We start from the raw sequence: 22,277 nt of genomic DNA, 5'->3' as shown, positions 1-22,277 counted from the left end.
GTAAAAAGTGCAATAAAATCTTAAAAATTGTGAAAGTGGAAGAAGTTAACTAAAAATGCTAACATGTCTACTTTCTTAAGACATGTAGCAATGACATGGCGCTTGCGAAGCGCCATGTCAGAAAAAAGCATTATAAAATTATAAATACAAACAAAATTAGATTAAAAAATAAAAAGCTAAAAATTTTATTTAAAAAAAAAAGAAAAACACAACCTCACCCATGGCTGGCCAAGCCCTCGCCGGCGGCCGCTGCCATAGCTATTGTGAAGGACTAGTGGAGGTCGCCCTTGTCGGCCCCAAGCAAGGTCTTGGTGGCTCCCGACAAGGGCCCGGTGACCCAAATCTTGGGAGGGGCGCAACCTTCACCCTAGACTTGAGTGAGGGTCATCGGGCTTCGCCCAAGGTCACCCACCCCAAGCAAAATGGCTAGAATAAACCTTAGTAATAATCAAATGAAATGGCTAGAATGAACTTTACAAGCATAGAAGCAAAGATAGCCCATGACCATTTATTAAGGCTTTTAAATAAATTCGATACCATAAGCAATGGAAAAAAAAAAAGAGAATATACGTACTTGATCTGAGAAGCACCGGCCAGAAGTAAACCTTGATCGAAAATTAGCCTGCAAAAAATGGCCATTCATGAAAAAAAATGATAAATACATGTAAAAAAATTATTTATATAGATAAAAGGTGAGCAAACAATCATAGATTCATTAGAGAACGAACAAAGGTAACTGATTGATCATTGAATTGATCATGTGAAATAAATTTTAGAATGTGAACCCACGAGTGATTGTCTCAACAATCAAATATAAGAAATGGGTTTATAGCATCCAAATAATATGGTTGTTAGTAAAATATCCCACACCCTCTAGGATATAGTGATCTATTAGATCGTGTCATTAAGCTTTGGATTGCAATTATTTACCCTTGAAATTGATACTTCTCATACAATCTGTCCATCATTGTAAGCAAAATTTGTAAAATGCGAGAAAACAAAAAGGCTTTGGCAAGGAAAAATAGAAAGCATATGGATTGTTACAAACATTGATACCCTAATGAAAATATAGATTAAAAAATAATAATAAGAAAATTACTTGAAGAAATATGCTTCATCTATCAAAAACATCCAAGATCTGAACAATGGATGTAGAATAGATACTCTTCAAATTCCTTTTCACATTTGAAATAAAGAAAAAGAAAAAACCATAGCGCATGAATTGAAAAGCTATCTATATCATATCATATGCTAAGGAGAAAAAAGGGATATGAAAGGGGAAAAAAGAGCAGGAGAGCACATGAAAAATAACCTGGAAGATCTACACCGATTTGAGAGATCAAGAGAATTTTGATGTAATTTGCATAGACTATGATAAGGAGATGAGATGATACAAAATGAAGAAAAAAATCAAGAAGACAAGTGTAGTGCAAAACTTGTCTCTATTTAAATTATCCTTCCTCATGCCTGATTGAGTAAATTCCAACTTACCATATTGGAGCTTTCTCAATTTAACATCTCTTTTTAGTTGCTGAGAAATCCTTATTCGAATTGTCATCTTACATTTGTATTTGCATTTCACTCTTGAACTAGTTTTGTTTTATTGAATTAATTATTTTCTTGGTCTACTATTCTCCCTCTCCCACAATATTTAAATTGGTGTGATCTTAGTTGATCATGACTTTTTTTCATAGATTCTCAAACTAATCCACCAAAAGAGCGCAAGACCTTTTAATATCATTCCTTGTAAACGGTAACGATTTTCTTATCCAATGTAGACGGTATTAAGGTTCAGAATCTAGTATGAGATTTGTAAATTAAATACGTACTTGTTATCATATTAAGCGATATATCTTACTTTGTTAATTTAATTTCTTGAAACGGTCGATTGATGGATCTTTTAACTTAGTTACTAATTGACTGCACATACCGTTAAAATTAACCTAATTTTCATCTATCCATTTATATATTATTCTCGTTGGCAACCGTTAACGGTTATTTGACATTTTCTCAATTTGAAATTTGTTCGTTATTGTTAATATATAAAGCCAATATCATTACATTAGCGACATAAGAAGTCATCTTTTTAGTAATTATTCCAAATTTCAACTTAGACACAAAAAAATTGCAATTCAATTATTGACGAGATATAGCTTACTAATTAAAAACGCAACCTACTTCTTTTAACCAAAGAATAAGATAAACTTCTAGAAATAAAATGGTCGTCAATGGTTGATATGAAGATGATTATTTGTCCTCATGAATTTTGGTGGAAGGAAATCCCACAATGATAAAATTGTTGAAGAAAAGAAAAGTATATTGATGCAAGAAATCATACACGTTGACCTTTTTGTGGGAAATACAGAAGATATTTTACTATATACTCTCTTTTGCCCATTTTAGATATGTCTACTTTAGGACAACTTGCTCACACACACACACACCAACACACTATCCAGCAATAAATCTCATAACATATCTTCATGCTTTCATTTCTCATCATCAATGCTAATTGGGTAAGTTTAGGTTTGTTGTATTCTATTCATTTCCCCAATTAGCCGAAAATTATATGGTTATACATTAATTGTTTGACTAATTTAGTGTTAGCCGAATCTAGTCATTATCTAATTTTAGGACTCTTGAATTCTGTTTTTGAATTTTCCTTTTGTTATCTTTTATTTAATTCTATTTGCATTTGAATTCTTTCCTTAATGCCTTTTTCCCTCCCTTTGTTTTTAAAATGCATTCCTTTAGTAATTAATTTTATTTTCAAATTCCAAAGAGTAAAACAACAATGTAATAATTAGGCAGACATCCTTATGTATAGATTTTTTTTTTGGGCTAAATCCTTTGATTAGTGATTGACTTTGGAAGCTATGTTCTTCATTTCTGCCTCTCTTTGTACGTGTTTGTTTCTCTACTATAAATAATTTGAATCATAAGTTACCGAAACATCTAATTTTCGATATTTTCCTAACCCTTTTTTTTGGCTTAGTTGATTGATGAATTGCACGTTTGATGTTGCTGCAGGTGAACGGTTGTTTGGGCAAAATGGGGAGGTTGTTATTAAAGCATCGGATTCTCGATCTTATCCCCATGTCATTTGGCTGTGCCAAAGAGGCGGGAAACACCATAGAGGTGTGTGGAATGTTAGATATTAAACCAAAATTATTAAAATGTTGAGATTACTGAGTTACCAATGACAATGGAGGAGTTGTCGATGTCAATCAGTTACTACGTTGCTGATTTTCTAAACTTGATATTGAAGACTACTCAATATATGCATTGAAGAAGTGTCATCATTGTAGCGTTACTTTTAAGAAGTCTGTTTGTATTTCTATGATATGTCTATTTGTCTCTCAAGGTCTTCTGTAAGTTCTATTCGTATTTATATGATATGTCTATTTGTCTCTCGAGGTCTTCTGTAAGTTCTTAGGACTTTATCTCCTCGTGGTGGCTATATTTATGAGGAAGATAAAAGTTAGGTAACAGGTATACAAATAGGAGAGCCTTGTAATCATTCTTGTTAAGGCGAAATAAGGTAAATTAAACGAAAAGCCTATTTATCTCCTTCTCTTCTTTATGAGTTGTGAGTGTTTCACCTTCAACTTCTTCCATCAAATTGGTATTAGAACTTATGGTTTATGATCATAGCCTCAACAAACAATCAGCTTCCTCTTCAATACCCTCATCTTACCAAAGATAATCATGGTTACTAGGCCATTAGAATGAAAGCTCTACTCGACGCCTACGATGTGTGGGAAGTTGTCATCACTAGCTATGATGAGCCAAAGGACGAAGCCACTTTGAACCAACACTAGAGGAATGCCTTGGAGAAGGTTTGAACAAAAGATCATTATGCCCTATCAATCATCTATCAAGCTTTAGATGATTCCATGTTCGAAAAGGTGTAGAATGCCACCACTGCTAAGGAGGCATTGGAGATTTTTCATAACACACACCAAAAAGCACATAAAGTTTAGAAGATTTGCCTTCAAACTTTGAGAAACAAATTTGAGATTATTCATACAAAAGAATCTGAATCCATTACTGATTATTTCACAAGAGTTTTGGCGATTGTCAACTAGATAAAAAAGAAATGGAGAAATTTTTTTAGATGTTTGTGTTGTTGAGAAAATACTTGGGTCCTTAGACAAGAAATACAACCACATTGGTGTTGCAAACAAAGAATCCAAAAACCTAGATGCCATGACAATTGATGAGCTTTTGGGTTCATTACAAGCCCATGAAGAATGGTTCAGCAAGAAAAAGATTGAACCAGTGGAGCAAGTTCTCCAAATGCAATTTACCATCTGAGATGAGAAGGAGCAAAGAAGAGATCTTGTGCATATTCAAGGGGCAAATCAAGATTGTGATTGAGGTCAAGGCCGACATCGCTTTCAAGGAAGAGGTCGTGGACAAAGCAGAGGAGATGCTACTCAAATTAACGGTAGATACTAGTATCAAAGAGGTGTTTATGGAAGAGGAAAGAACTCAATAGGCTAATTGTATGATAAATCTAAAATGCGATGTTATCATTGTAATAAACTTGGCCATTATGCTTCTGATTGTTGAAACAATGAAAGAAGTGCAACAGGCGAAGAAGCAAACTTGGTGAATGATGCCGCCCAAGTTCTTTTATTGGCATTCAAAGAAGATGAAGGAGGACAAAATGATACGTGCTACTTGGATACTGGTGCAAGCAACCACATGGCAGGCGAAAGGAGATGTTTGCATAGTTAGATGAGACAATTAAAGGAAAAGTCTCGTTCGGTGATAACGCAAAAAAAAATCTTTTCTAAGGCAAAGGTACAATTTTGATTCATTTGAAGAATGGTGCACGTTAGTTTATTATTAATTTTTATTATGTTCCAAAAATGTCAAGCAATACCTTGAGTTTGGGACAACTTCTAAAGAAAGGTTGTATTGTTTACATGAAAGATCTAAGCCTTGTGACAAGAGACTAGAATAATAAACTAATTGCAAATGTGAAGATGTCAAAGAAAATGATGTTTACTCTCAATAGAAAGAATGAAATGTCTCGACACTTGAAGGCATGCATGGATGATCCTTCATGGTTATGGCATTTGAGGTTTGGCCATCTCAATTTTGGTGGACTCAATGTGCTTTCCCGTAAGAAGATGGTTTATGGCTTATCACATATTAATCATCCCGATCAATTATGTGAAGGATGTGTCATTGGCAAGCATTCTAGAACTAGCTTTCCAAAGGAAGCAACTTATCAAGCGAAGAAGCTACTCAAGTTGATTTATTTTGATGCGTGCAACCCAATCATTCCTCACTCATATGGTAATCATCGATAATTTGTTACTTTTACTAGAAAAACTTAGGTGTATTTTTTTATTTAAAAAAAACATAAATGTTTGATACTTTCAAATAATTCAAGAACTTGGCTGAAAAGGAGAGTGGTTATTTTATTAAAGCTATGAGACTAATCATGGCAAAGAATTTACTTTAGCCATATTTAACAAATTTTGTGAAGACCATGGTATTTGGCGTTTCTTGATGGCTCCGTATTCTCCTCAACAAAAGGGCATAGCTGAATGAAAAAATAGAACTATTCTTGACATGGTTCGAAGCATGTTGAAGAGCAAAATTTTGTCCAAGGAGCTTTAGTTGAAGCTATTTCATGTGCTATCTACCTTCAAGATATATGTCCCACATATGGATTTGAAGGTGTAACTTCATAAAAAGCATGGACCGGGAGAACACCAAGTGCTTCACACTTGAGAATTTTTGGGAGCATTGCCTATGCTCATGCACGAACCAGAAAAGATCAAAATTAGAAGACAAGCAAAAAGCTCATCTTTTTTGGCTATGACTCATCCTTGAAAGCCTATTGATTATTTGATCCTAACCCTTTGAAATTGTATACAAGCTGAGATGTCAAGTTCAATGAAGATGGCAAGTGAGAAGACAATCTAAAATATGAAGTGAATGCTAACGGTGGTTCCAATCAAATGGAGTTGAATGATCATTCTACACCTTCTTGTTCAATATCTTCGTCAAGTTCATCATCACCAACTTCTTGAAATAGTGTAGATGAACTTGCTAGTGCCAAGATCAATGAGACTGTCTGACATTAGCTACTAATGAGCTTCACCTTGTATGTCTCCCTGCAGATTGTGAACCACTTGTTTATGACGATGCAGCCAAAGAAGAAAAATGGAGGAAAACCACGAATGAAGAAATTGAAGCCATTGGGAAGAATCAAACATGGGAGCTTAATGATCTTCCAAATGACAAGAAAGCGATCGGTGTCAAATGGGTGTGTAAGGCCAAGAAGAATGAAATAGGAGAAGTGATAAGATACAAGGCTATATTAGTTGCACAAGCAAAAGGCTAGAATCGACTATGATGAAGTCGATTGATCATTTCCACATGGAAATTATAGATTGATCATTTCCATAGCTACTCAAAATGATTGGTGAAATTATCAAATGGATGTTAAATCAGCATTTTTTAGTGGCATTCTTGAAGAAGAAATTTATATTGAACAACATGAGGGATTTGTTGGGAAAGGTCAAGAAGACAAAGTGCTAAGGTTGAAGAAAGCTCTATATGAGCTTAAATAAGCACTGAGAACATGGAATTCTAGAATCAATGTATGTTTCAAGATGAATGGATACTTACAATGTCTATATGAGCAAGCACTGTATTTGAAGAAAGAAAAAGGCAGTGTTCTACTTGCTTGTTTATATGTCAATGACCTTGTTTTTATAGGAAATAATCTAACGACCGATGCATTTAAGGCATCAATGTTGAAGGAATTCAAGATGACTAATAATGGACTAATGAATTATTTCCTTGGCATCGAAGTGAAGCAAAGTGCGGATGGGATTTTTATTTTCCAAAAAGGATATGCATAAAATATTCTTGAAAAATTCAACATGAAGAACTATACAATGATCAATACACCAATGGAGTGCGGAACCAAACTTTCAAAGTTTGATGACGGTGTGATGTCGATTCGACATATTATAAAAGCTTAATTGGAAGTTTGAGATATTTGACATGTATGAGATTGATTATCATGTACATTGTTGGAATTGTGAGTCAATATATGGAGAGAACAATGTCATCTCATCTTAAAGTGGCAAGAGGATACTTCGCTACATCAAAGATACTATTACTCGTGGCTTATATTATTATCGACCCGAATCCCTTCGGCTTAGAGCTTAAATGCACTATAGGCTTTGTATTTTTCTTGTGTGACATTGTTTTCATATGGTCATCAAAGAAACAATCCAATGTTACTCCGTCGACATGTGAAGCTAAATATGTAGTGGCATCCTTTTGTGTTTATCATGCAATACGGTTGAGAAGTCTACTCAAAGAAATTAATGTGGAGCTGAAGAAAGCAACTGAGTTTTTTGTCCATAATGTTTCCACTATTACTTTGGCAAAAAAATCTAGGCTTTTATGAATGAAGCAAACATATCGATGTTTGACTTCATTCGAGAACAAATAAGAAAGAAGGAAATTGAAGTGTTGCATGTGAAGACAAAATTCAAAAAGCAAACATTTTTACTAAACACCCCAAGATCGATGTTCAAGAGTTTGCTTGGAATTATCTACTGAAGAGAATTTGGTTTAATTGACAATGTTATAAATTAAACCAAATTTATTAAAATATTGAGATTACTGAGTTACCAATGACAATGGATGAGTTGCTGATGTCAATTGGTTACCGCATTGTCAATATTCCAAACTTAATACACGTAGAAGAAGAGTTATCATTGTAGCGTTACTTTTAAGAAGTTTGTTCATAGTTCTATGTTCTATCTATTTGTATCTCGAGGTCTTTTGTAAGTTCCTATGACTCTATTTCCTTGGAATACTAGCTATATTTATGAGGAAGAGTAACAATCATGTAACAAGTCTATAAATAGGAAAGTCTTGTAATCACTCTTGTTAAGGTGAAATGTAGTTAATTAAACGAGAAGCCTATCTATCTCCTTCTCTTCTTCATGAGTTGCGAGTGTTTCACTATCTGAAGGTCCATGCACCTTAATCTCTTTTCCATGATGGAAGAAATTGAAGGTACACTTGCAACTCACAAAGAAGAGAAGAGAGAGATAGAGAAAGCGTTCAAGCCTCAGTCTTTCATGAACACCCGAATATGATTGTAGTCAACTACACTGTGCCTGATGCAGTGAATGGTAAGACATCTTAAGAGATAGTATTGATAGAAATTCATTTGCCGAAAGAGAAGTCTAGTCTTTTGTAGTTCCACAATAGGGGTGAGGATTATCTGATCATCCGGAACTCCAGTAATTTTGTAAAATTTGCAAACCTTAACAGGACACTGCTCAAGCCGATATGTCACTGTTCGCTTGATGAGTTCAATTAAATTCTTGTTACTGAACATATCTTTCTATTATGAAGGTAATGACGAGCTGTATTGCAATGTTGGAGTTCCATTTGTCATAGGAACCATTGGAGGGGACAAGGATCGGCTTTACAAAATAGTCTAAGATTTGAATTATACGCAGTAATTTCCCCACAAATGGGGAGACAGGTGACAAAACAGAGGATCCTTATTCAGTTTTAGCCATCTCTATACTTTCTTATTTTCTCCAATTATTCTCCAGTTTTTGGTAGGTTGTAGCATTTCTTGCATCGATGGAAATTATGGCAAAGCAATTTCCAGGATCCTTCTCTGGGTATTCTCCAAAGGTGTTCGGTCCTTACTCTTCTACATCTACTTGCCCCCCTGCTCCTCACTTTGCTCCCTGTCTTGAATGGTTCATCCTCTTAACCGAGTCTTGATTAATGATTTTATGGATGTTTAAGTGCACATGTAGCTAATGTTAAAACTAGAATTCTCACCAATGTTTGATTAGATTCTTCTGAGAGAGCTATTGGTCGTAAGATCAACTGTGCATGAGAAAAAAAGGGGTAGTAAGAATGGAAGTTCTGTGAGTTCTGTGACATCCCATATTTTTAGTCTTGTTTTCTATTGAATAAATCGGGCATTTCATTGACGTGTCTATAGGGCTGTTCTCAGAACTGATCATTCTAGAGATAACTAGATCATTGTTAAGAATAAAAGACAACAGCTTATTCAACAGCAAATATCAAGAACAGAAGCCAAGAGCATAAATAAGGAAGAAGCTGATTGTATGAATGATGCTGAGAAGTGTACGAAAGAAGAAGAAGATCTACTGTTAAAAATAAAGAAAGGAAAGAAGAAGGATGATAATACAGATTGAGATATTGCATGAAGAGAGGCTGCAAGACTCGCTAAGTCGTTACTCCGCTCATGCACTCGTTTTTCCATTTACTCGTTTTTCTTCTTGTGACCGGTATTCGGTTAGTTCTTTGCGCTTAGGTAGTTAACTACTTCTTCAACAGTTCAATTGTAAAACAGATTCATTGAGAGAACTAGAGTAGATATAAGAAGGAAATCTCTCATATTGTAAAGATTCAAGGAATTGAATAACAGAAGAAATACATTCATCAAATTCTCTCTCTCTCTCTCTCTCTCTCTCTCTCTCTCTCTCTCTCTCTCTCGTTTTCTCCCATTTCTCTCTCTGTTCATGAACTTCTTCATGGTATCAGAGCCGATCATCCTGAAGAAATCACCTCAATGCTGCATAAAAATGGCTGAATCTACAGCAGATTGAAGTCAGGAATCGAAGCCTCATTGATTCGTGAGTTGATATTCTTCAACTTCATCTAAATCTCTATCATCATAAATTGATTTGTTGCATCATATTGCAAAAACCAGTAGAGTTTGTATTTGAAACAAGTAGTGTTCAAAGATCTGGAAAAGTAGAATGGCAGCAAGAAGCTTGAGATATCCATTCCCCATTCATGTCAATATCTCGAACTTTGTTACCATCAAATTAGCTGAGGATAACTTCCTCCTATGGCAAGCTCAATTTCATAGGTTTCTAAGAAGCCAAGATCTATTTGGGTTCGTCAATGGAGAAACTCCACCGCCTGCTAAAATTCTGCAGGTCGAAGAAGGTGATCAAACAGTTGAGATCCCTAATCCTGACTATAATGATTGGATTAAGACAGATCAACTTGTTTCCTCTTGGATTAGTGGTGCTGTTTCCGAAGACATACTTAGCTTAATAATTGGCTTAAACACAGCCTATGAACTTTGGCAGGCCTTGCTCAATCGGTTCACCCAAAAATCTGTGGCAAAGGAGTTTGAATTAAGAGGAAAATTGCAGGCTTGTCAGAAACGTGATAGAGCTTTATCAACATACCTCAGAGAGTACAAAACAATATGTGATCAATTAAATGCAATAGGTAAACCAGTGGATGAAATAACAAAACTATTTGGTATTTTGGAAGGTTTGGGGTCCGAGTATGAGAGCTTTAAAACAACAATCTATTGTTTAAAGCCTCAACCAGAATATGATGAAGTGATCTCTCATTTAGAAAGATTTGAAACACGGCTACAAAACTATTCCTCAAGCCAGTTCAGTCCAAATCTAGCCTATTATGGTCAAAGGAAGATTGAAGCTATACATAAAGAGGAGTTTAATAGAAATTTTGTACAGCAAAATAACAGTCTTGGAAGTTCAAGGGGATATAGTCGTGGAGGAAGAAGTTTTGGAAGAGGAAGGCCATTCAATAACAGATATAGAAATTTTGGATATCCTGGAAGAAGTATGAATTACAGAACTAATAACTCGAGCTATGAACAGGGGAGTCAACAGCTTAACCAGGTTAATACCCCCTCTACTTTGAGTTCTGGTCAGGGATTCAGACCATATAATGGTTCAGCTCAGAGGTATACAGAGACCAAGACCTATCCATCCTCAAATTTAACTCTCCATAAAGATGTGCAGATGGAGAAAACAACAGCAAACACTCGACTGGAGTGTCAGATCTGTAGAAGACTAGGTCATGATGCATTGCACTGTTGGTATCGATTTGATAATTCTTACCAAGCTGAAGAGATACCAACAGCTTTATCAGCACTCCATATTGAGGAAACGAATGGAAATGAGTGGTATCCTGATACTGGAGCAATCAAGCCACATTATCGCGAATCTTTGGTATTCTTCAAAACTTTTCTAAGAATGCTGGTACTGATACAGTTATGATTGGCAACGGTTCATGTTTACCTGTGAAATATATTGGGCATACAATGCTAACTACTGCTACTACTATCTTACCTCTAAAAGATGTGTTAATTGTTCCAGCAATTAAGAAAAACCTTCTTTCGCCTCTAGACTAACCGATGATTATCCCCTTGTTCTTTTGTCTTTGACAAAACTGGGGTGTACATAAAGGACAGCATCACCAACATAACCAAGATGCTAGGAAAGAATGAGAAAGGACTTTACAGAGTTGATCCTTGTGCTGCAGAGGTATTCTTCACTCAAAGACAAAGGATTACAGGAGAAAACGTGTGGCATCAACGGCTAGCTCATACAAATCAGAATGTCCTGAAGCATTTGAAGAATCAAAAGTTAATCCAGTGTTATACAGAACCACAATTTATATGTAGAAGTTGTCAGCTTGCTAAGAGTACTGCTCTACCTTTCCCTTTGTCGAGTTCTATAGCTACTAAACCTCTAGAGCAAATCCATTGCGATATCTGGGGACCTTCTCCAATCAACTCTTGTCAGAATTTCAAATACTATGTGATCTTTGTTGACAGCTTCTCTCGGTTCAGCTGGATGTATCCATTGAAGCTAAAATCAGACTTCTATGATATCTTTCTTATGTTTCAGAGATTAGTAGAAAATCAACACAACTGTAAAATCAAGAGGTTTCAATGTGATGGTGGAGGAGAGTTTGTCAGTCACAAGTTCAAAGCTCACCTACAGCGTTGTGGCATCCAACAACATATTTCTTGTCCATATACACCCGAACATAATGGAATATCTGAAAGAAAACATCGACATATAGTTGAGCTTGGTCTGGCTATGCTATATCATACAAAACTCCCATTAAAATTTTGGGTTGATGCATTTATGACAGCAAATTATATTGTCAATATACTTCCTACTCCAAAGTTAAAGATGCAATCTCCCTTTACCAAGCTATATCAGCATAAGCCAAGATATGATCATCTCAGAGTGTTCGGGTGTGCCTGCTATCCCTGCCTTCGATCCTATGCACAACACAAGATGGATCCACGATCTCTTACCTGTGTTTTCCTCGGATACAGTACTCATCATAAAGGATATCGATGCCTTGTTCCTACCACTGGTCATGTGTACATCAGTCGACATGTAATCTTTGATGAGACATTCTTTCCTTTCTCTAAGAAGCTAGCAACACACTCTTCAACTTACACACAATTATATAAACTATGGACAGAAGAAGAGAGATTCTTACAATCTCCAAATACAGAGCCTATCAACACTTCATCATCTCATCAAACAAGGTATGTTCAGAACCCTCCAGCTGAGCAAGTTCTTACAGAACATACAGACCCTATCTCTACAACCGTATTACCTGTGGATCAAGTCCCATCTACTACTCAATGTATTCCTCCACAAGTAAACATATCTGGAAACACAACAGTGACAGCAACAGAACCAGCTATCGACCAAAATGCTCCTAACATCCAAACACAGTCTATCCATCCTATGCAAGGTACACAACCTACTCATCACATGCAAACCAGATCTAAATCTGGTATAGTCAAAGTTAATCCTCGATATGCATGTCTTGCTCAATACCAAGTTCCTCCAAAACCAAAATCAATAAAATCTGCTCTAGCAGATCCAGGATGGTATCAGGCAATGCAAGAAGAAATGAATGCCTTACATCATAATCAAACTTGGTTATTGGTTCATCGTACTAATAACATGAATGTTATTGGCTGCAAATGGGTGTTCAAGACTAAACTTACTTCTACTGGTAGTCTAGATCGATTGAAGGCTCGTCTAGTAGCCAAGGGATTTCATCGAAGAAGGAATCGACTTCACGAAACCTTTAGCCCCGTGATAAAACATGCAACCTGCTAGACTCATCCTCTCCGTAGCAATGGTAAAACACTGGTCTATACATCAACTTGATGTCAAGAATGCCTTCTTGCATGGCACCTTAAATGAAACTGTGTACATGGAGCAACCCCCTGGTTTTGTTCATCCACAGTACTCTCAAATGTATGTCTGCTTCAAAAATCACTTTATGGATTGCGTCAAGCACCGCGTGCCTGGTATGATAAATTCAGCAATTTCTTGCTTGAAGTTGGTTTTTTCTGCAGCTCAACTGACCCCTCTCTGTTCATACTTCATCAAGGACAAGAGACAACACTTTTACTTCTATATGTTGACGATATAATTCTAACCGGTAGCTCGAACAATTGCTACGTACTCTTATTCACTCACTCAGTGTTCAATTCCATATGAAAGACCTTGGCCATCTTCATTATTTCCTTGGAATTGAAGCCACACGAACGTCCACTGAGTTGTTCTTATGTCAAACCAAGTATGCTCTTGACTTACTATCTCGTGCAAATATGACTGATTGCAAACCTATTGCTACACCTCTTTCCCTTAAACCAGTCACACTTGAGAGAGATGCTATTTTTCTTCCAAATCCCATGAACTACAGAAGTCTCGTAGGTGGCTTACAATATCTCACTATCACTCGGCCTGATCTTGCCTTTGCAACAAATATCCTGTGTCAGAAACTACAGCAACCTACTATTGGGGACTTTCTTCAACTGAAACGAGTTCTTCGATATGTAAAAGGAATAATTCATCTTGGTATTTCACTTCACTCTCACAGCTCTCTCAACTTATATGGCTTCTCTGATGCAGATTGGGCTGGCTGTATTCAAACTAGACGCTCTACCACAGGCTTCGTACTTATCTCGGCTATAATCTCATCTCATGGACAGCTAAGAAACAATCAACTTTCTCGTTCCTCCACCGAAGCTGAATATAGAGCCCTTGCCTCGGAATGGTGATCTTACTTGGATTACTTTCGTTCTCGGAGATATTTGAGTTCCTCTTCACTCACCAACCATATTATTCTGTGACAATCAATCTGCAATATCTCTCACGGCAAATCATATACTTCATGCTCGAACAAAACATATTGAGGTTGATTTCCACTTTGTTCGAGAAAAAGTTGCTTCTGGATCCTTGTGTGTTAGATATGTTCCCAGCCACAATCAAATTGCTGATATTTTTACCAAGCCACTATCTAAACTAACGCACTCCTCTCTTCGTCTCAAATTGGGCATTGGTTGTTCACCCCTGCCCAATTTGCGAGGGGATGTTAAGAATAAAAGACAACAGCTTATTCAACAAAGAAATATCGAACGAAGCCAAGAGCATAAATGAGGAAGAAGCCGATTGTATGAATGATGCCGATAAGTGTACGAAAGAAGAAGAAGATCTACTGTTAAAAATAAAGAAAGGAAAGAAGAAGGATGATAATACAGATTGAGATATTGCATGAAGAGAGGCTGCGAAGACTGCTAAGTCGTTACTCCGCTCATGCACTCGTTTTTTCCATTTACTCGTTTTCTTCTTGTGACCGGTATTCGGTTAGTTCTTTTGCGCTTAGGTAGTTAACTACTTCTTCAACAGTTCAATTGTAAAAAAGATTCATTGAGAGAACTAGAGTAGATATAAGAAGGAAATCTCTCATATTGTAAAGATTCAAGGAATTGAATAACGAAGAAATACATTCATCAAATTCTCTCTCTCTCTCTCTCTCGTTTTCTCCCATTTCTCTCTCGGTCATGAACTTCTTCAATCATATGGGGAAACTATTAAGAATTTTAAGGCAAATAAACTTGAGAATTTGACTAGGAATCGGCTGCTCGACCGTGTTCATCTGCTGAGATCATTACGACACAGACGTAAATTGATTAGAGATCAGATATAGGTCGGCTCGACAGAGATGTGTGACTAATCGTGGGTGACACCACTAAATTGGAAAATTCTTGTCGGCCGACACTAGACTAAATTCTCTATCGTTTTGGTACCCTGTGTCCGTATTTGAATTCTCGAGATTTCTACGACAATCGAGAGTTGCCAATGTGTCGAGTGGGTTCATTGTGGCTCGAAGAAAATCGACCACGGGTCATTTACACTAAAAAATTCTGAAAACTACCCGGAGTCTAGGTCACGCTAAAAACGCATTGAATGAAAATTAACCGTGAATTCGAACCCGATTTCAGAAATCGAAAGTTTTGTGGTGTCACGAGCTATTTTAGGAACGTTGATTCAGTCTCAGAAGATTTTTCAGAGATTCCGAGATGTTTACGGAAATTTAATTCGGAAGTTGCGGAAAATTAGCGGAAATTCGTATGGGCCAAATTAAAGGAAATTTGGATTTCCAAGTCAAGCCTTTGAGTGTCGGGGACTGGTAGAAAATTGTACGGGATTTTTCGTCATCAAAATCGGACCTCAATTTGAGGAATTGAGTAAAGAAATTGAAGCTTAAATTATGAAATTCGGATCCATGGGAAGGGCTTCAATTTTAGCTTCAATTTGGACTATTTTAGTGGAAAATTTGGGTGGAAAGTATTAAGGGGGGTCATGCCATCAATGCAAGGGATATATATGTGGACTTTTGGCCTAAGCTATGATGAGGAATTATATATTTTCTTCTTGACTTATCTCCTCCCCTATGGCAGCTTCTTGATCACGCCTCCTTCGCCCCGTCCTCTTCACATTTCTCTGATTCTACTTTCATTTTCTCTGCAACCGAAGCTGCCCATCATCTCGCCTACATCCACCATCGAAATTTCTCCACCGAGCTGCCAACTGCCCATGATTCAGCGCTCCGCAGTCAACAATTGAAGACGGTGTTGACTCCCTGCCATGATCTCCCACCCAGCAGCGACAAAACACTGCACCTCCACTTCATTTTGCCACTACCAGCATCTCCACGTCCGCCCGATTCCACCGAAGCAATTCCCACCGAGTTTTTCTCTCCAAGCTGCCACGTCCGGGTCAACTAAACTTCAAGCGAAGCCCCATCATTGACCTTGAAGCTTCTCCGTGCGCCACGCCTGCAGCTCCATCAATCTCATCATCCACCGAAGTTGCTCCACCAAGTCTTGTCTTCATGTTGGTTTGTTGACCCTAGAATCAAGCCGCGGCGTCCTCCATCAGGTGAATCGCCCACGCATCTGAAGCTGCCGCTGTGTTGACTCCAACTCGTGGCCACCGAAGTGAAGACCCAGCAAGCTGCTCCCTTTGTCCGCGTTGTCTCTCTCTCGCTCGTGAATTTCCTCGCCGAAGCTGCCCCGTGCGTGACACCAGCGAAGCCAGCCCAACGCCTCCACGTTTTCCTTGCTGCATCGACGTCCCCTGCTGGTCAAACGAAGCTGCCCCTTCTTGCCGGTTGTTGACCATCATCTCTGCCACCGCTTCACATTTCGATACCCTCTCTCACGCCTCAACGTGACCGAAGCCAGCTGCCTTCGTTCGCGAGGTCTTCCACGAAGCGAATCCGTGGGCCGCGTCTTCCCCAGATCAACCACCGAAGCTGCTTCTGTCTTCGATCCAGCAGCCCAGCAGTTGGGCCATTAAAGCCCACGGTTTGGGCCTTCTTCTTCTTCAGCCCGTGAAGCCAGCAAAGTCCAAGTCCAACAGCCCACTTGGCAAGCCCAATTCCAGCAATTAAATTTCAAGCCTAACGAAGCCATCGCCTTTGGCCCAACTGCAATCAGGCCCAATGAACTCAGCTCCAAAGCCCAGAAAAATTAGAGGCCCGCGAGGATAGCCCATTCAAGGCCCGTTCTGTCAAGTGAAGCCCAGTCCAGTACAAGACAAATCTCAGTTGGGCTGAGATTTGTTGGGCCAAGGTCAAGGCCTGGTCCAAGCCCGCCGGTGTCGTCGAAAGTCCGATTTCGGCCGCCGTTGCGGTGATTCGGTTCCCGCTTTTAATCAAGTGAGTAATCTCACTAATCCTCGCTTAGTAGACTAATTATGCTAAGGGTTGATTAGATTTAATTAAGTGCAATTAGGTGGTTAGATTAGTTTAGAATAATTAAATTAGTGACTTAATGATGCATGTTAGGTGGTTAGACTTAGTCATTAGCAAGTAGAGACGTACTATTATTTAATGAATGCATCTCGAATTTTCCCGACCGTTGCTGGCTCCAATCGTGCATTACAGCCTAAATTGGATTTATTGCTAATTAATAATTAATTTTCGAAATTCATTATTTAATTATTTATTTTTTTGAAAATTCAACCGGGATGGCCGGTGACCAGAATTTCGTGCTGATTGTCGTGGTGTAGTCCATTTATTTATTTGAGCTCTACGTTGTGCTAAATTGAATTAATTGTGCAATTTGAGGAATTATTCCTAAATTGGTTAAGATTTAGTAATTGAGTTGAGGATTGCCGAGTATGATTGTTTAGCATCAATAATGCTTTGATGGGCTATTAAGTGGAGAAGTTTGTGAGAGTGAATTGAATATGCTCTTGGCTGAGATTCATCAGGTACGTTAATATCGTATGAAAATTAAGTAAGTTGATGAGCATATGGGGATTCATCCCAAGATTGATTAGTATCGGTATTCAATTAGAATTTGACTGTGAGAGGTTGTGAGTTAAACCTCGAAAGTCACCCAAAGTATGGTTGTGTCAATAGGGCCGAGTTTTGCCACCGAATTTGGAATCGCCCGTTGGGGCCGTAATCTGCCACCTAATATGGGTCGCGCTTGATAAAGCCGTAATCTGCCACCCGATAGGGGTCGCACCTGATATGGCCGTAATCTACCACCATTAAAGGTCGCGCCCATTGGGCCGTAATTTGCTACCTAAAGATAGGTCGTGTCCTTTGGGACTATAATTTGTTGCCAAGAAATTTGGTAAGCTATGCTCGTGAAGTCGTGAGTACGATTTGAGACCGAATAAGGGAAACGAATGGGGAATGGTCGAATTGACATGAAATCGACTAGGTCGATGGATCGAGATATTGATCTATGATGTAATTGCTTTGGTGCCTATTGAACTATGCTAATTTGCAGGTGGAATCTGAGGCCAAGGTAAGTCCTCTAACCTGTGCGTGTATAGGCAGCCCGGTTAGCGTATTGGTTTCCTAGTCGAGTCTTAGTGGGGTAGAACTTGCTGAGACATAGTCTCATCCCGGTTGTGGGACAACATTTCAGGACCCTGAAGAGGAGCTTGAGGAGAAATAAACCGAAGAGGAGTACCTGGAGGAGAACCCTGATGATGATCCGAGTACAATCCGGATGAGGACTATGATCCCATCTTCTTTGTGAATCTTGTCTAAATATGAATAGTGTAAGACTAGAATGTTATGAATAATCTTGTGAATAGACTTCGAGTTATGCCATGTATAAAGGTTCGGTTGTGGATTTCAATATGAAAAAATATGGCCTTACTTTTATATCCCATCATGTTGTTGTCTGGGGATTTATAACTGCTTTCGCATGTACTTAATAAACAAAAGGGTCGGCGATACTTAGTCCTGGGATATCGCATTATAAAATCGGCCAATAGAGAAGGATGTGTGCGTGCTGAGGATCGGGGCGTGACAAGTTCTGTCCTACAATTTGTCAACTAGATATTGTTGATCTCTTTATTTTCTGCGTTGTATCAACGCAAAGATAAAATGTAAACACAATGATACAAACAACACACTACCTAAATCGCAAAGCAGGAAGAAGACAGTGGCCAATTTAGATTATAGGTGACTCATTTTTGTTGTGCTAAACCGATGTGGGACTCACTGCAGATTAGTTACTGTTAATCTTACTGGTATAGGTCTGATTCTATCCTGTAAGCTAATCTTTATTTAGTTCCCATCCCCAATTAGATTTGTTGTATTTTACCTGTTATCATTTCAGTCATCATGTTTCATTTGCTTGGTTATCAACTTGAATGATGGTTGACTACTCCGCCAGTTGTTGGGTAGTGACCCTTTGACTAGAATGGGGAATGAGATAGGAACTCAGGTGTTCATACACTGAGCCACCATCTTCACCAAAGTTTGAGGGCACAAATAAGAGGGAGAAAAACAAGATTCTTTGTTAGGTGAGAAATAGGCTTTTTATATCAGTGTCTCGGGAAGCATGAGATCTGGAAGCTGGGGCAATTTGAGTCCCTCTGGCTTTTGTATAGTTGCCCTTTTGTTAAACTCTTATCTTTTTGAGTGATTGGGGCCATCTTCCATCCTTAAAATGCCATAGTGTGGTTTTATCCTCTCCCTACTTCTCCTCACTTTTTCTTTGCCAGTTTGAATAGGTGCATCATCGATGTCTATTCTAGTGTACTGAGTGTAGTGGAAGACCAGGTGTTATGTTGTTTTTTTAAGAATAGCTTAAGAATTGGTGCACATTGTTTGTGTGGTTCGGTTTGGTGGTTTGCATTAATTGATGAACATTCACTCATGTGCAATGAATTTGGGCTAATTTATAATATTGCAACACTTTACTATTTTACTCTTGACCTAATGATGCCAAATTTATATTGTAGAATAGTATAGTAAGTTATATATGTTTTCAATTCACATTTGGATGTGCAGAAGGAGGCACTGGTGAATTTGTTTAAAGTATAGGTGATGTAGTCCCATCAATCAAGCAAATTGGACACATCCGGAACCGTTAAGGCAGTAATTTCTTGCTTCAAGAAGTTGGAAGTGTCTTTTGACATGGATCAAGTGGGTTGTGAAATTAAGTTCGGGCCTTTGGGTCAATTTATTGGGAAATTCTTGTTAATTCTTCTTTTATTTATCCTGAAAAAGGCACGTTGACAAACATATACATATTTTTTGTGAGTCTAGATCATTTATCTGTGTTTATATAAATTGAACTGTTAGTAAGCAGGCTGTAGATTAGTTCTTGGCCAAACACATGATTTTTGTTTTTTAGTTTGTTCCTTAAATATTGATGAAGTTTTGTTTTTATGTACTTCTGGCAAGAGCTAAAAGGTCGTTGGCTTCAATTCTTATACCATTGGTCTACTTGTCTATGGGGAAAACCTTCATTTTATACTCGCATCTTGAATATCTTCCAAATTATGCATGAGTGAATGGCACGGTAGACAATAAACGATAACAATAATCTTTGTAATTGCTAGTTCTATCATTAAGATTATTATTTGTATTTCCGCAATTAAACATAGCTCACATTATTTGTGCTTTTGCTTTGGAATACCATTAGATCCAAATGATCCGTGATCCTAAGCAACAAATGGAGCTGGTGGAAGTTCCAAAAGAGTATTTATCGAGTCATGCTTTCCATTTGTATTCGCCCGATGAAACGTAATTATGTTTTCTTTTTTCTTTTTTTTTTATATCCACCTCATTTCTTATGATTTTCTAGAGATAAGCATTACAAAATATTTATCTCCTTTTTACAGAGTCTCTTTCAATTTCAGCACAATGTTTGTGGTAGATCAATATACGCCAAGGGCACAGTTGATGCTAACTTGTTTTTAACAAAGAAGGTAATAATTTTCCAATAGAACCCACTATAGCTTGGAGTTGATTCTTTTCCTGGATGTACGAGTGCACGCTAATCAAAACTTGCCCATAATGATATTCAAGAGTTCTTTTCCTTTACTTGCCAAAAGCGAAACAAAGGCATTACAAAATGGCAAGTTTCGAAGTGAGACAAGCTTGCCCCTCCTATAAATACTTATATAATCTGATTCACATAATGTCTGAATGCAATGTACAATATCTTAGTTCTGAATGAGGAAATGTATTCTTTGTATCTAATCGAAGTTAACTGTTTGGAGTTGTGGATGGTAACTGTCCATATAGATCCCATTGCAAATGTAACCGCTGATTGTGGTTTGTGAGTGTGTTGTCTTTTTGCAGATCCGGCAGAAGGCAGACCAGCGTATGTACAATATGATTGATTTTTTGCGTGAGGGTAGCATGCGTTGATACTAGTTTCATGCTGAGATTTCTCGTCTGGCGTTTATCTTTCAGGTCAGACTTAGTTTTGTGTTGTAGTTTCAAATCTTCGCCTTCCTCTTCTTCTTATCATTGTTATAATAGTTATCATAAGTATTTGCTTGGTAGATGTGGTATCTCCAATTCAGGACTCTGGTTTTTAGAATTTCTTCATACACATCGTTGCTTCACATGGTAAAAGAGTAGAGAAAATTGCAAGACTTTTTTCCGGAGATGGATCATTAAGCTTGTGCAGCTGCAGCGGCAGCTGCTTTTTAGGATGTGTAGGATTTTGATTATTTGTGATGCGAAGCACGCGTCTTAAAATCAGAGGATGCAAAGTAGAATAGTTTTGTAATTTTCTCGTGAATCTCTCATACTCAGCATCATCAGCAACAATTGTACTGTTCGAGCTCGTGACTTGGAAGCCATATGGAAGTGTCCTGCTTTTCTCATTAACGATGTTTAATGATCAAACTTGAAAGGCCCACAATAGTTCCAAATGGAAGTTCGCCACGGAAAATGCGTTACCACTTGTACTAAGAGAGATGATCATGTGTGGATGTCAAAGACTATAAAATTGAAAAGTATTTGATTCTCAACGAATAAGATGAAAGGGAGAACAAGAAAGTCATCAATTACAAATTAGATTGTCTAAGCAAAAAAGAGGTAGATTGATCTCATTACAAATTTGAAATTTATCATATATGAAATCCTATGAAGTTGGAGATCTCTCTCATTCATTCTTCATCTTGAGCTATTTTGCAATAAGGCGGTAGCAAAAGTGATGGTTGGTAGCCATTGGCCGCAATCCAATATTCCGGGCCAATCTTGATCGAGATAGGCATCCTGCAATGGTGTTGGCAAAAACAAGAGTATAACGAGTGGTAACACAAATTACCCTAGATTTATCTTAAAAATATTCAGGGACGAAAATTTTTGCCAGTCCCTGAAAATTTTTGCCATTCTTCTTTATCTTGATGTTCTTACATAATGAAGCAACAGTCAAAAACAATATATTTTGGACCTTGAATTCCATCCTTTTTCACGTTATATCAGGCTTTTATTTATTTTTCTGAATGTTTTACTACTTAATATAACTTTTGGGTTTCCAGTGTCATTTAGGGTTAAGAAGGTATTTATTTGATCTATTCCATGTATTGGTAGCTTTTTCTCAGATTTCACATAATGAAAAAAAAAAATGATCTCTCTCTATTATTGTGCATATGAGCATGTGTTGTCTTGGTGTGTGTTTGTGGATCGACGAACTCGTGTTTACCTATTACTTTTTGCGTTACTTAGATCTCCAAAAGTCACTGCTTAAAATAGATGACCCTTGTTACGATGAAGAAAATAATTCGATGTTACAAATGTATATATAAGAATTTTCGCAAAGAAAAAAATTACTTGAAAAATAACAAGTTATGTCT

General features: G+C 37.6%; 1 pseudogene; it reads left to right on the top strand.

Annotated features, from left to right (window-relative positions):
* The first annotated feature begins 220 nt into the window (after nt 1-220).
* LOC104451919 lies at nt 221-20,838 on the top strand (annotated as a pseudogene).
* Nucleotides 20,839-22,277: the final 1,439 nt, after the last annotated feature.

The sequence above is a fragment of the Eucalyptus grandis genome, chromosome 1 (genome assembly GCF_016545825.1).
Source record: "Eucalyptus grandis isolate ANBG69807.140 chromosome 1, ASM1654582v1, whole genome shotgun sequence".
Taxonomy (NCBI): domain Eukaryota; kingdom Viridiplantae; phylum Streptophyta; class Magnoliopsida; order Myrtales; family Myrtaceae; genus Eucalyptus; species Eucalyptus grandis.
This window is presented reverse-complemented; position numbering and strand designations above follow the sequence as displayed.